The 12,746-nt window shown below is 45.3% G+C and overlaps 1 protein-coding gene across 8 annotated transcripts in view; it reads left to right on the forward strand.

Annotated features, from left to right (window-relative positions):
* Positions 1–6,572: 6,572 nt before the first annotated feature.
* Positions 6,573–12,746, forward strand: part of LOC119649969 (platelet-derived growth factor receptor alpha) — a 157,111-nt gene continuing 150,937 nt past the window's right edge. For all 8 annotated transcript variants that reach the window (XM_038052417.1, XM_038052476.1, XM_038052408.1 and 5 more), the window contains exon 1: positions 6,573–7,177. The gene's annotated coding sequence lies outside the window, so the exon portion shown is untranslated. The remainder of the gene's footprint in view (positions 7,178–12,746) is intronic.

The raw sequence follows: 12,746 nt of genomic DNA on the forward strand, positions 1-12,746 counted from the left end.
CAACCACAACCACCATGAAACTCCCACTAGGGGGGCCAACCGCAAATAACCGAGTTGTACTCACATACAACGGGAGTTCACCCGAAGTATGTGAGTCCAGGGGCTTTCCCGGTTCCCATGGTACCAGTATACCCCTGGTAAGGTTTCGTGACCAATTTGCCACTTCAGATGAGTCCCCGTGCAGACTCGGGTCTGATCGCCCTGATTAGGCCTTTGGAGCATTCGCCTACTGAATCACGGCCATCAAACCAAAGTGATTACAGCGTCTCCCGGTGCCACCACTATGGAGGTTCTCCTCGGCCACTTGGTTTTGGTTTGGCCGATAGGGTTGCCGCCCCATCTTCCTCGCCGCCACCTCTGAGCACCACAATTGCGTTGACAGGTGGAACTGGTCCAAATGTTGCAATGATTGTGGAAGTGGAGGATGAGCAAATTCTTCAGTTGAAATCTGGTCGAAATATTCTCGCCATCTATCCGTTGCGGCTCGACGGTTGGTAAGCAACGCACCGTTCTTGTCATTAACGCAACAGAAGTGTTCGATATCTTGTGTGCGTTCATTACGGCTTTCGGCAAGTCGATACAGATCTCTCTCGCCATCCCGAGTGTCCAGTTTATCGTAAAGATTTTTGAAATGGTTCGCTCGGGTGACAGCGACCGCTTTCTTTGCTTCACAGTTGGCATTCTTATAAATTTGCCAATTAGCAGGCCTTTTATCGTCGAGAAATTTGTGGTAGAGGCGTTTCTTCTCACGGACCTTCATTTCAACATCATCATTCCAAAGCCAAGTATCTCGGTTTATGTACTGCTTACCCGGCTTGGTGACCCCGAGGGTTGCAGAGGCCGCTTTGTGGATCGTGTCTTTCATTTGGTTCCATGATTCTTCCACATTCGTAATGGTCGGCAATCGTATAAGTGAGATCGATTCTTCTTTCTTCTCACCAAATCGCCACCATTTAATGCGTCGTGGGCCAGTGCGTTCCTCACGCTGTTTTATCGGTGGCTTAATTTGCAGGACGGCAATCAACGGCCGATATTGAGGTGCGATGGTCTCATAGGGAACGACTTTGCAATCAGTGACAGTGGTAAAATGTTGGCGTCTTATGAGAATATAGTCGATTTGCGTTTTACTGCTCCCATAAGTACAAGGTCGTGGGTGTCCGCAAAATCGATTATACGCTCGCCACCCTCTTTGCGTGCTCCGAACCCCTTTCCCCCATGGCACCTATCTGTGGTGCGTACGCGGTGAAGAAGTGAATAGTACCATCAGCTGATATAATAGTGAGCTTCATTAGCCGATCATCAAATCGGTCGACTTCATTAAGGAGGTCATCCCGTGTGTCGGATTGGCGGAATCGATTTTTTTTTGGCATCAATTGTCGTTCGAAAATTTTAGTTTTAAGTGATAAGTGACATGCCAGATTTATGTCGATCACCGTAATAAAGCTCGTATTTATCAGTCCAAATGACTTTCGAATGACTTCGCTAAAAGGACAAAAATTGAAGCGAAGGCTGTACATGTGTTTACTTAAAGTTTATGGATTAGATATAGCAGATTAACGGTCAGCTTAGGTTTTGCGGCTAAAAATCGCATTCTACTTTTTAAATGCGTTTTTATCGAAACTGCATGTTGAAAATCGGCTGCCACCGTAACCCAAATCTATCCAACGAAATTCTTTGATATTTTCCCGATTTATTCAGAACATATTTCTTGCGATTCACCCAGTAGTTTTTTTTATTCATTGAAGAAGCCGTGTAAAAACACCAAATCCACAAAAAAAAATTTAATGCGGCACCAAAAATTTACCTTTTACTATTTTTTAATAATCCTAGTTTGCGGACTGTAGTTAAGTCTGTACGTTAAAATGCCGTTTACATTTTTTCTTTGAGATGATCACAGCGCCCTCTAGCGTGGCAGCAGAAACGAGATGGGTGTATAAATTGCTCTGTATTTCAATAACCAACTATGCTATCGGGCTACTATGCACGCTCTAGATATTAATAAATCTATGGTAAAAAATTTGTGTTTGTATCTTTATCCAGTTCTTCACAAAAAATTTTTCTAAAAAAGCAAAAAAAGGCCTTCACACGGAATGACCCCCTTAATGGTATCAAGAAAACCCTTTGAAATGACAATGCCAACACCATATTGTGTGTGCGTTACCAAAATAGAGAAGTTTATAGCCATTTTTACCGCATTTGCGTTCAATGTTACAGATTTTAGCACCAGACCATCGGGTTTCTTGTAGAGCGTAGATATCAATGCGCCTTTTCCGAAGAGCTTTTGCGAGTTCCTCGGTCTTTCCAGTTAGGGTACAAACATTTAGCGTGCAGATATGTTTTTGTTTTGTTCGGACTAACTTGCTTACGTCCTGACGCCGTCCATGCGTCAAGAACCCTTGCCCATTTCTCGACAGGACCGGAGGGCGTCCTGCCGCGTTGACTGAGGTGAACGCCCTAGCATTTCTCCGAGGCTTGTGGCTCAATGCGATCATCATGTTTGTAACGACATTGTATGCATTTTCTTGGTCGGCCTGTCGTGGGATCTGTCACCAAAAGAGACCAGGTAGGATTTAGCATAGTGGAATAACTTCAACTATAATTTATTTATCTCTTTCCCTGATCTCAGCATTTTATTTTTGTTTTGCTGAGGATAGTACAGAGAACGTTGCCTCAAACCCTCCTCCTTTACCTGGGCTTGGGAGCAGTATACTATGTTAATAGCATGGCAGAGTTTAATAAATATGCTAATATGTAACATAATACATATATATACATTTACTTTAAGAATTGTGTAATATGTTTATTGTGGTAAATGAATAATAATCATGCATTGAATAGAAATTGATTTTGTTTTAGGCCTCCCCAAGAAAGCGTCAGTTCTCCCGAGTATCTAGGGCTCCTCCGTTATGTTTCAAGCGGCAGGAGGTGAACATTTAGGTTGAGGAGGGCCGCCGCATGGGCACCATGTCATCCGAGCCCCCATGAGAAAGAAAGCAAAATGGTGAAGGAACTTTCAGTGGTATTAACCCGACTGCACGTCTCTATTAGAGTAGTCTACCTCGGGTGGGTTTAATGTGGTGGAAGTCCCCGAGCAATATGCGAGGAAACTCCTTAACAGCGGAGGAATCAAAATCGACTATGCAGGGTGCGAACGCAGATAGTCTGGACTATGGACACACGTCAGCGGCTTGCAAGGGTCCAGACTAGAGGACAGCATGCCGGAGATGCAAGGAAAGCGAGAGAGTTGCGTTCCCAGCAGGGATCGTGGCGCGTCTGGTGAGAGCATCGCACACACTACGGACTCGGGATGGGTCCGATCTTCGGGGCGGAATTCGAGAGGGCTAGGGTGTGAACCGCATGATCCGCATCTTATAAATTAACATGTACCGGACTGCAACCACCCACCAGCTTCTAGCACAGCTCGCTGCGGAAGTAAATGCTGATCTAGTACTGATTAGCGAGCAATACCGATACAAGGACCCGTCCTCATGGCATCTCGACTTAGCGGGCACCGCTGCCATCTCAGTTCGGGACGACGTTCTACTTCGTCTTCTTCCCAAATGCCGGGAGAACGGGTTTGTCTGGATCCAATGTTTAGGGATAACGTTTTTTAGCGTTTACCTGACGCCGAACGACGCGATGCCGGACTTTCAGCGCCAGCTTGATGCTCTGGAGGGTGCCTTTTCGAGCACGGAGGGACGAATCCTGGTAGGTGATTTTAATGTCAGGGCTCTTGAATGGGGCTTGCCTCAGTCAGGCTTCAGAGCGAAACGGATTCTGGAAATGGTGGCGAGAACCGGGCTCGTAGTTTCAAACACCGGATCCACGCCAACGTTTCGGCGCCCAGACTGTGAAGGAAGCATTTCTGACATCACTGTTGCGTCGGAATCTGTGGTATCATTGGTGGACGGGTGGCGAGTCCTAGAAGACTTCTCGGCAAGTGATTATCAGTACATCGCGTTCGGAGTTGTTGACGCTGCTTGCCGGGGAGCACCAACGCGACGCTCCCCCTTGCCATGGAATGTTACGAGGGTGAAAATCGGGAAGTTCTTCGAAGCTCTTGGAGCAGACAGGGCCGCGCTGGAGGGCACTCCGGGGGGTGTAGGCTTGCGAGCGACAGGAGAATGGAGTCAGGATATCTGAACTCGAGAGCAGGATGATGGGCGTCAAGGGCAACATAAGACGGAGCATGAAAGGATTGGGAACGACAACACACAGGAATGTGAGAGAGGAAAAGCTCAAGAGTGCGATCTAAGTGATTGCTAGAAAGCTTAAACTGGAGAGCGTCACAGGTGTACATAAAAGTAGATAGAGGAAGGGAAGGGTGGGTCGAGTTATTAAGGAGGGAGGGAAGGCCAGGAGTAATGGGCCAGAAGAGTATAGGAAGATTAAAGTCGGCACAGAAAATGAAAGGAAGTGAGGGAAACAAAACGATTAGGGCCTCTGATAATCTGTTGACGAAATCCTCGTACAGAGAAGGCGGGCTTAGCCAGGGAAAATATACACACGATATGATAAAGAGACATACGTTTGGCGGACACGCATGGTGACAGAATCGTAGGACGAGGAGGAGGAGGAAAAGATGATTTCGGCACGGAGAGGGGACTTAACAGCTATTAGGGCACCTCCGCCAGTTGTTTTGCCAAGCACAGCGCAGTCTCTGTCAAAACGAAAGACAGAGTTACCTTCGAGGAGCTCAGAATCTAAAATCCTGTCATCCACCCAGGTTTCAGAAATGCAAATGACATGATGTGCCTGAATGAATGAATGAATGCTAAGGCAGACAGTTTGAAATCCGACAGCTTACTCCTTACACCCCTTATATTTTGATAAAATAGCGTAGAGTTGTTGGAATCATTCAAGTTCCGCGAGGCAGGCGGGCGGGCCGGAAATTTTCACTTAGACCTCCGATAAGGCTTGACGAAGAACCCCTGTGGCCAAAAGGAAGATTGGACGATAGCATCGAAGTCGTGGGGATATGTCCTTCGTCAGCTTCACACATGAAAGAGGTGACAAAGTTGAGTTGGATTTGTTTCTGATATAGGCCAGAATTTCGTCGCGCGTGGTGGAGTACGCTAGCCTTGACAGGGACAGCTGCTTCAGCGGCGAGGCGACGTTCAATTCCCTCGGATGGAGGACGATTTTTCAGTTGGGTAGCGGACGTCATCGGGTTGATACAATCTTTTATAGACGCACTGGAATAGTGCGTGGCAGATAGAGGCAGAGAATTAGTCGACCGAGGCGACTTAGGTATGGCGTCAGTTTCGTTGGCTGCAGTCGCCGGCGGCGCCTCAGAGTTGAGGCAACACTGGTGCTCGATGAAGCAGCAGCTTGTGGGACAGAATTGGCGGCGATTTTAAAACTGCATGTTGAATCGACGACAAAGTCGCCGTGTTGATGCAGCAGCGTTACGCATTACTTCCTTATCCAACTTTTAAGAGGTTTTCAATCTTACCTGCACGGGATTATGTATTCTGCAATGGAGTGACGGACGACGCCGAACACGCTTTTTTCCCTTGCGAGAGGTGGGACTGCTTTCGTCACCAGCTTTATGCAGACACAGGGGAGCACTTCAGACAACATTGTCAGAGAGATGCTGAAGATCTCTAGCAGCTGGAATCGTATTGCACATTATGTTCCGGCTCTTCTTATTACAAAGAAGATTGAATTCGACCGGGGGAGGGATCATATTCGCATTCGTATTCACCTACCCTACTCCCAAAAAAAAAAATGTTTTTGACTATTGAGTCAAGGCAAGTGATAAAATCTTTGCGTCCGCGCAGGGAGATATATTTGAGAATGAAGAACCCCCAAGACCCTCATCTCGCTGAACTGCTTGCATTCGGGTTAGCTCCAGCCGTTGGTGTTGACGACTGGCAAACCTGTTAGGGGGTTTTGGTTGGTTGACAGCCTTGGCGTGTTGGTGCCAAGGTGATGCAACGGCTTACTATCATTGTAACATGTTTGTCCTTATGTGAGGAACTTTTAGTGCACAGTTACGCGGGTAGTTAAATATACTATTTTTTAAAGAACAATTTGCGCAAATAATTTGTTCTGGAAAGTATTTATAATAGCTAACTTCGTACACTTCTCACTACAGTTCCATATTTTTAGCAATTGTCAAGAAGTTCACCCAAAGATCTAAAGCGAATTGGGGAAAAATAGCTTCATCTATGGGACTTTAGAATTTCATTGTCAATTGTCCTCGTTAATTATGACGTCAGCATCTCATTTGCCTGGCTCAAGATGCAGTAAATTCGCAAGAAATTGATCAATTGACATCTATCAACTGTGGCATTCATAAAACGGGGTAAAAAATCTGCAGGCATTAACGAAACTATGGAAGTTAGTGAAAACAAAACTTTAATCGATTCCCATTATAGATTGGGAAGCACTGAAATGCTCTACAGTGAATTTCATATGGAGTGGACCGATGGGAAAGTGACTCAATGAATTCTCACTCAGCGCCTGGAGTGGAAATGACCAGTTTGCAGACGCTATGCAGATGTTGTGCAGCCGGCACTGACAAGAGAAAATTTCATTCCATGGAGTCAGTTGAGAGCTAGCTTCCAGCGGGGTTGTACGTGCGAAGTTTATTGCGTAGTTGCCGGTGTTTGGTTCTGTGTATTTCCGTTGGTAGATTCTCGGTGCAGCCGATTGTTGTGTGCATTCACTTGTCCCGAAAGTGCTCGAGTGCTCTAGAATTCACGTTGAAACTGCAGTGCTTCGGTTGACCCGTTGCCCTTTAACCATTCCTTCCACAGGTGCTAGTACGCTCCGAAGTGTTGGTGATGTGTCCGCTTCCCTCCGGTGCTAGTGAGTCGGCGTGAATGCAAAGTAGATTTGCAAAGTGACGAAGCAGCAATTGTCGCGCAGATAATTGCGAATAAGTGCAGGCGAAGAGAGTAGCGCCGTCGCGACGTGGAATCGGGGCCAGGGCACCCACCTTTGCCCCGCTACCTGGCCCTCGCCGGTCGCGGATGATTCACCGCGTAAAAACGCGCCAAGCTCGTGACCGCAGATTTTCTAGATGAGATGTGATAGTGGAAAACGTTTGTGACCAACACGCTCAACTAAACTTGACTGTGATTTCCTTGGAAACTCTGGGATTGCGTCGGAATCAGCAAAAATCTGGAGTTTGAACTCAGCAGCTGGGGATAAACGGAAACGAATCTTGGTAAGATACTACGCAAGCTCCTTCTTCAGAATAATCTTTTCATTCATAAATTACGAAAGAGTTCGAAACTGTGTTCCCAGAACTGCATACTCGCTGGTGATGTTACAGCAAATGGAGGCGATCTTGAAGGCTGGATTACTTGTTGACTCGTCTCTTGCACAATTTCCCTTATTGAAGCAAAACACTCAGTTCTAGTTTCTATTCGTGCATGATTGCAGCAATTGGAGACCATACGGGGAAGAAAGGCGAAAACAAGTCAAGCTTGCCAGTTGCCTTATTGGAAGCCCAATAGAGACCAAGGCAAGCTCAACACTGTTCGGTTGCAGAACTTGTCTCACACCGATAGCAACCTTCATGAATAGAAGAAGGTGAAGAGGGTGTGGAATTACTCTAACCATTAAGTGTCATCGTTTCGGGTTCTTGGTTGTTTGACTTAACATGACTCGGATTTTCCGAATCGTTTGTGCCCTTTAGCTCCACCCATAGTTCCTACTAGAAGTGAAATATCGCCATTCCTTGAGATGATTCCTAGCAACTGCCACTTCCGCTTCCTGATTTATGTAAAAATACTTCAATCTTTTGCGGCCAAAATATTTTGACCACCTCTCATACAGCTCACAAGTTGTGTGTAGTAATAATAATAGAGTGAAGGGAAGTAGCACTCCCACTTTGAACCCAATTTTATTGGTTTTTGTATACCTATTAACTAAAGTATGTAAAGCAAGCCCATAAGCGCCAGGAATTTCAGTATATTCCCTACTTCCAAGTATTTCAATGTGGCATCTGGTATTGAGTATTCTCCCAGGTGCCTCGACCTACGACATAAGTGCCAGGCGCTACCCCAGAACATAGATGGAGGTTTCTATGGTGTATATTTCCGGCTGGAATATACTCTTGCGCCGAGGTCCACCAATTCGATATCCCTAAAAGCTGTTTGGCGTCCTGACCTACGTCATCGCTCCATCTTAGGCAGGGCTTGCCTCGTCTTCTTTTTCAACCATAGATATTGCCCTTATAGACTTTCCGGGCTGGATCATCCTCATCCATACGGATTAAGTGACCCGCCCACCGTAACCTATTGAGCCGGATTTTATCCACAATCGGACGGTCATGGTATCCCTCATAGATTTCGTCGTTATGTAGTCTACGGAATCGTCCATCCTCATGTAGGCCAATTCTTCGGAGGATTCTTCTCTCGAACGCGGCCAAGAGTTCGCAATTTTTCTTGCTAAGAACCCAAGTTTCCGAGGAATACATGAGGACTGGCACGATCATAGTCTTGTACAGTAAGAGCTTTGACCCTATGGTGAGACGTTTCGAGCGGAACCGTTTTTGTAAGCTGAAATAGGCTCTGTTGGCTGACAACAATCGCGCGCGGACTTCATCATCGTAGCTGTTATCGGTTGTGATTTTCGACCCTAGATAGGAGAAATTGTCAACGGTCTCAAAGTTGTTTTCTCCTATCTTTATTCTTCCCATTTGACCAATGCGGTTTAATGTTGTTGGTTGGTTGGTTTTCGGTACTGACGTCGCCACCATATATTAGGTTGGGGAAAAAGTAATGTCGTATTTTGTCAAAAGATGGCGACACTTAAACATATCTTGTGTTGTACTTATCGCATCGGATCATACTGTACGGCGATTTGAAGACGACAATCTGGGCTACAGGTGTCTCTTTGACAGTTTTATGATCGTAAGTTTCAGTCTCAAGTTATAGCGCGTCAAAAATGGAGTCCACCAAGGAAGAAATTCGTCATATTTTACATTTTTACTACCTGACAGGTAAAAATGCAACCAAGGCGGCTGAAAAAGTTTGTGAAGTTTATGGGCCCGATACTGTAACGATTCGCACAGCACAGCGTTGGTTCGATCGATTTCGTTCTGGTGTAGTGGATGTCGAAGGTACAGCCCGTACTGGTAGGCCAATCGTCGTAGAAACCGAAATCGTCGAAATTATCCAAGTAGACAAACATGTGAGCATTCGCTCAATTGGCCAGGAACTGGGTAAGGACTATAAAACCCTTTGGAATCATTTGCAGAAGATTGGATTCCAAAAAAAAAAACTGGATATTTGGGTGCCACACGAGTTAACGGAAAAAAATCTCTTGGACAAAATCAACGCCCCGATGCACTGCTGAAACGTAACGAATTCGACCCATTTTTGAAGCGGATGGTGACTGGTGATGAAGTCATGCTCGAAGCGCGGCGAGCCGGCCCAAACCATCGCCAAGCCCGGATTGACGGCCAGGAAGGTTTTGCTGTGTGTTTGGTGAGATTGGAAGGGAGTCAAGCACTATGAGCTGCTCAACTATGACCAGACCCTCAATTCGGTCCTCTACTGTGAGCAACTCGACCGTTTGAAACAAGTGATTGACCAGAAGCGGTCAGGATTGGTCAATAGGAATGGTGTTCTGTTCCACCAGGACAACGTTCGGCCTCACACATCTTTGATGACCCGCCAGAAGCTACGGGAGCTCGGATGAGGAGGGGGGGTTTTATAAAGGGGGGATAATGAAGTTGCCTTCTAAATGGCAACAAGTTTGCAAACGAAACGGCGCATATTTGACTTAAATCGGATAATTCTAAGTATGTTAAATAAAGCGTAAAATTCAATCACAAATACGACATTACTTTTTCCCCAACCCAATATTTTGTCTTGTCTTCATTGATGTGCAACCCAAGATCTCGCGCCGCCTGCTTGATCTGGATGAAAGCAGTTTGCACGTCTCGGGTGGTTCTTCCCATGATGTCGATATCGTCAGCATAGGCCAGTAGTTGGGTGGACTTAAAAGAGGATCGTACCTCTTGCATTTCCCTCAGCATCACGGATCACTTTCTCGAGGGCCAGGTTAAAGAGGACGCATGATAGGGCATCCCTTTGTCGTAGACCGCTGTTGATGCCGAATGGTCTTGAGAGTGATCCTGCTGCTTTTATCTGGCCTCGCATATTGGTCAGCCTAGTCAGTCTTATTAATTTCATCGGGGTATCGAATTCCCTGATGGCCGTGTACAGTTTTACCCTGGCTATGCTATCATAGGCGGCTTTAAATTCGATGAATAGATGGTGCAACTGTTGTCCATATTCCAACAGTTTTTCCATCATTTGCCGCAGAAAGAAAATCTGATCTGTTGCTGATTTGTCTGGAGTGAAGCCTCTTTCGTATGGGCCAATGATGTTCTGGGGTTATGGGGCTATCCGGCCTAGCAAGATAGTGGAGAATATCTTATAGATGGTACTCAGCAACGTGATACCTCTATAATCCGCATTGCCCCGCTGATACACATCCCTGCCAGTCCACAGTAGATCTACTATAGGCAGTACCCACACTAAAATGACCCGACTTGCAAATGCGCTGCAGAATCTTATCTGTACAGATCAGAGACGCTAAACAAGGAAAAGGCATAATTTTCGTCAAATCGTATTGGTAAGAGAGAGATCGGTGAGCTTTTCCTATTCTGGTCTACTGCCGTGCTCACCCATATAGCAAAAAGTTATTTCACGTATTCACTTATACATAAGCAAAAACTTGCCGATCTCACCAATACATTGGCAAGTCCGGGCGGTATGTCAAACACAGCTGATCGGATTTTCGTTACATCTCGCTCATGCTCAAGAGCAAAACAATTTGAAATCGTGCGTACTCGCATTGATTTCCACCCTTAAGGAGCAAGGGGGAGTCAGTAGCTGTCTAGTATCTAACTGTGTGCCAGTCTTTGAAGTTTGTGTAATTCTCTGGTTGTTGTGCCGAATTCAGTTCTTTCTACCCAGATTACCGCCGGCCTTACTATTGCTGTTTATATTCAAAGTATTTCTCTCCTGCTATAGACCTGCTTCTCATCAGAGCCCTTGTAGCTTCCCATGTGTCTTCCAGAGTAACTTCTGGTCCAGTGTAATTCCCAAATATTTTACCTTTGCCTCTCGCTTCACTATATGCCAGGTAACCCACGGCTCGCAGGGGATCATGTTTACGCTTCCTAGTGAATGGTACAATGATGGCTTTGGCTGGATTGACGGACAGCCCTGCTTTCCTGCTTTAGTCCAGTTTGGACTCGTATCACATGAGATATTCTCATATTTGTCCCTGGATTTGCATTCCAGTATTTGTCCGATTCCTGCCTATCTGTCATAGGTATTTTCCCCAGAAACTGTTATATCGATTAACAAGATAGAAGGTGGGAACTGCGGGCGCCCATGCCTGCAATGAACTACATCGTTCTACGTAGAATCTATAGAGGTCCCGATACATGCAAAAAGGAGGCAATTGTTTCTTCACTGAATATAGCATGGGCTCTCGGCTAATACTTTTTAAAGTTAGTCTTAGTTCCGACATCTAATGCACAAGGGAAGAGGCAGGACTGAGAAGTGGTCATTTCTTTCACGGATTCCTTATCGGAAACTACTCAAACAAAAATTTCTAACAAAGATCAAGAAGCTGCCACTGTACGGTGGATGTGATGCTACTGAAATTGAAGTAGCTAATGCCGCTGATAGTTTCATTCCTTCTACAATCCTGCCCTTCACTCGTCAATCACCCAGGTTACTGCCCCTAGGATAGTACACCCTTCAGTCTGAAAGACAGTTGCATATTGCCCTAAGGAAAATGCCCCGTTCTGGTTTTTATCCGAAAGATAAACTCCTTTTCCAGAACTATGTTCTGTTTTGGAGCTGCCCGTGTAGAAGACTTCGGCATATCCCGCCATGCATTCTTCTGGTCCCTCCCAGTTGACAATAATTTCTTATCTTCTAACATACAGATACATGGGATCAGAAGACATTAAAAAATTGGATAATAATGGGCTGTATAAGTTGTAAATTTAGACGAATAGAAAATTCAAATTTCTTTATTATAATTTATTTTGTTTCTGTCAGACCCAATTAATTCGAAAACGCCTAATTCTTATATCACGAAACTTGGGAATAATGTGCGGTTTGTGAAACCTCTCAAGGAGGACTCTCCATAGATAATTCTCTTCTCGGAATATGGGCATATAAAGGGCTTGATTAGTACTTTCTGAACTTTCGGTATCAGCTGAAATGTCAGGGAACTAAGTCTGCATCCTAAGTAACTGTAACTGGTCTGAGCGCCGATGAAGTTCTTTGTTCGAAATAGTATCAGGCCAGCGTATTCTGATGACACATCCTAGGCTTGAAGCTTTTGAATAACAGTGGTGGTTACTTTCCATGTGCTACGCACATACATCTCACCCTCAATTAGAACTTGTGTTGAAATAATTGCATTTCCATTGATTAATTTTATACAAGGCAGCGTGAACGGATCTAGCGCTCTTAATACACCGAGGGATATTCAGTTGGGTACCATCGTCGACAGAAACGACGCCTTTTAGATTACAAATTGATCAACGCCTTCTATACTCTACCCACTAAAGTAGGTAGAGGCAGTTCTATAATTAGATAGACTGAGAACCTTAGGTTTGTTGGTGTTTATTTTCAGTCGTACTCTATTTTACCTCTGCAGTTTCCATAACTTGGAGAGAGAGCAAATAAATGTCATCAACATGGTTTACAAGGAAAGATGGCATGGTCCATGGAAGTCCGTCACATCATCCT

The sequence above is a fragment of the Hermetia illucens genome, chromosome 1, assembly GCF_905115235.1.
Source record: "Hermetia illucens chromosome 1, iHerIll2.2.curated.20191125, whole genome shotgun sequence".
Classification (NCBI taxonomy): Eukaryota; Metazoa; Arthropoda; class Insecta; order Diptera; family Stratiomyidae; genus Hermetia; species Hermetia illucens.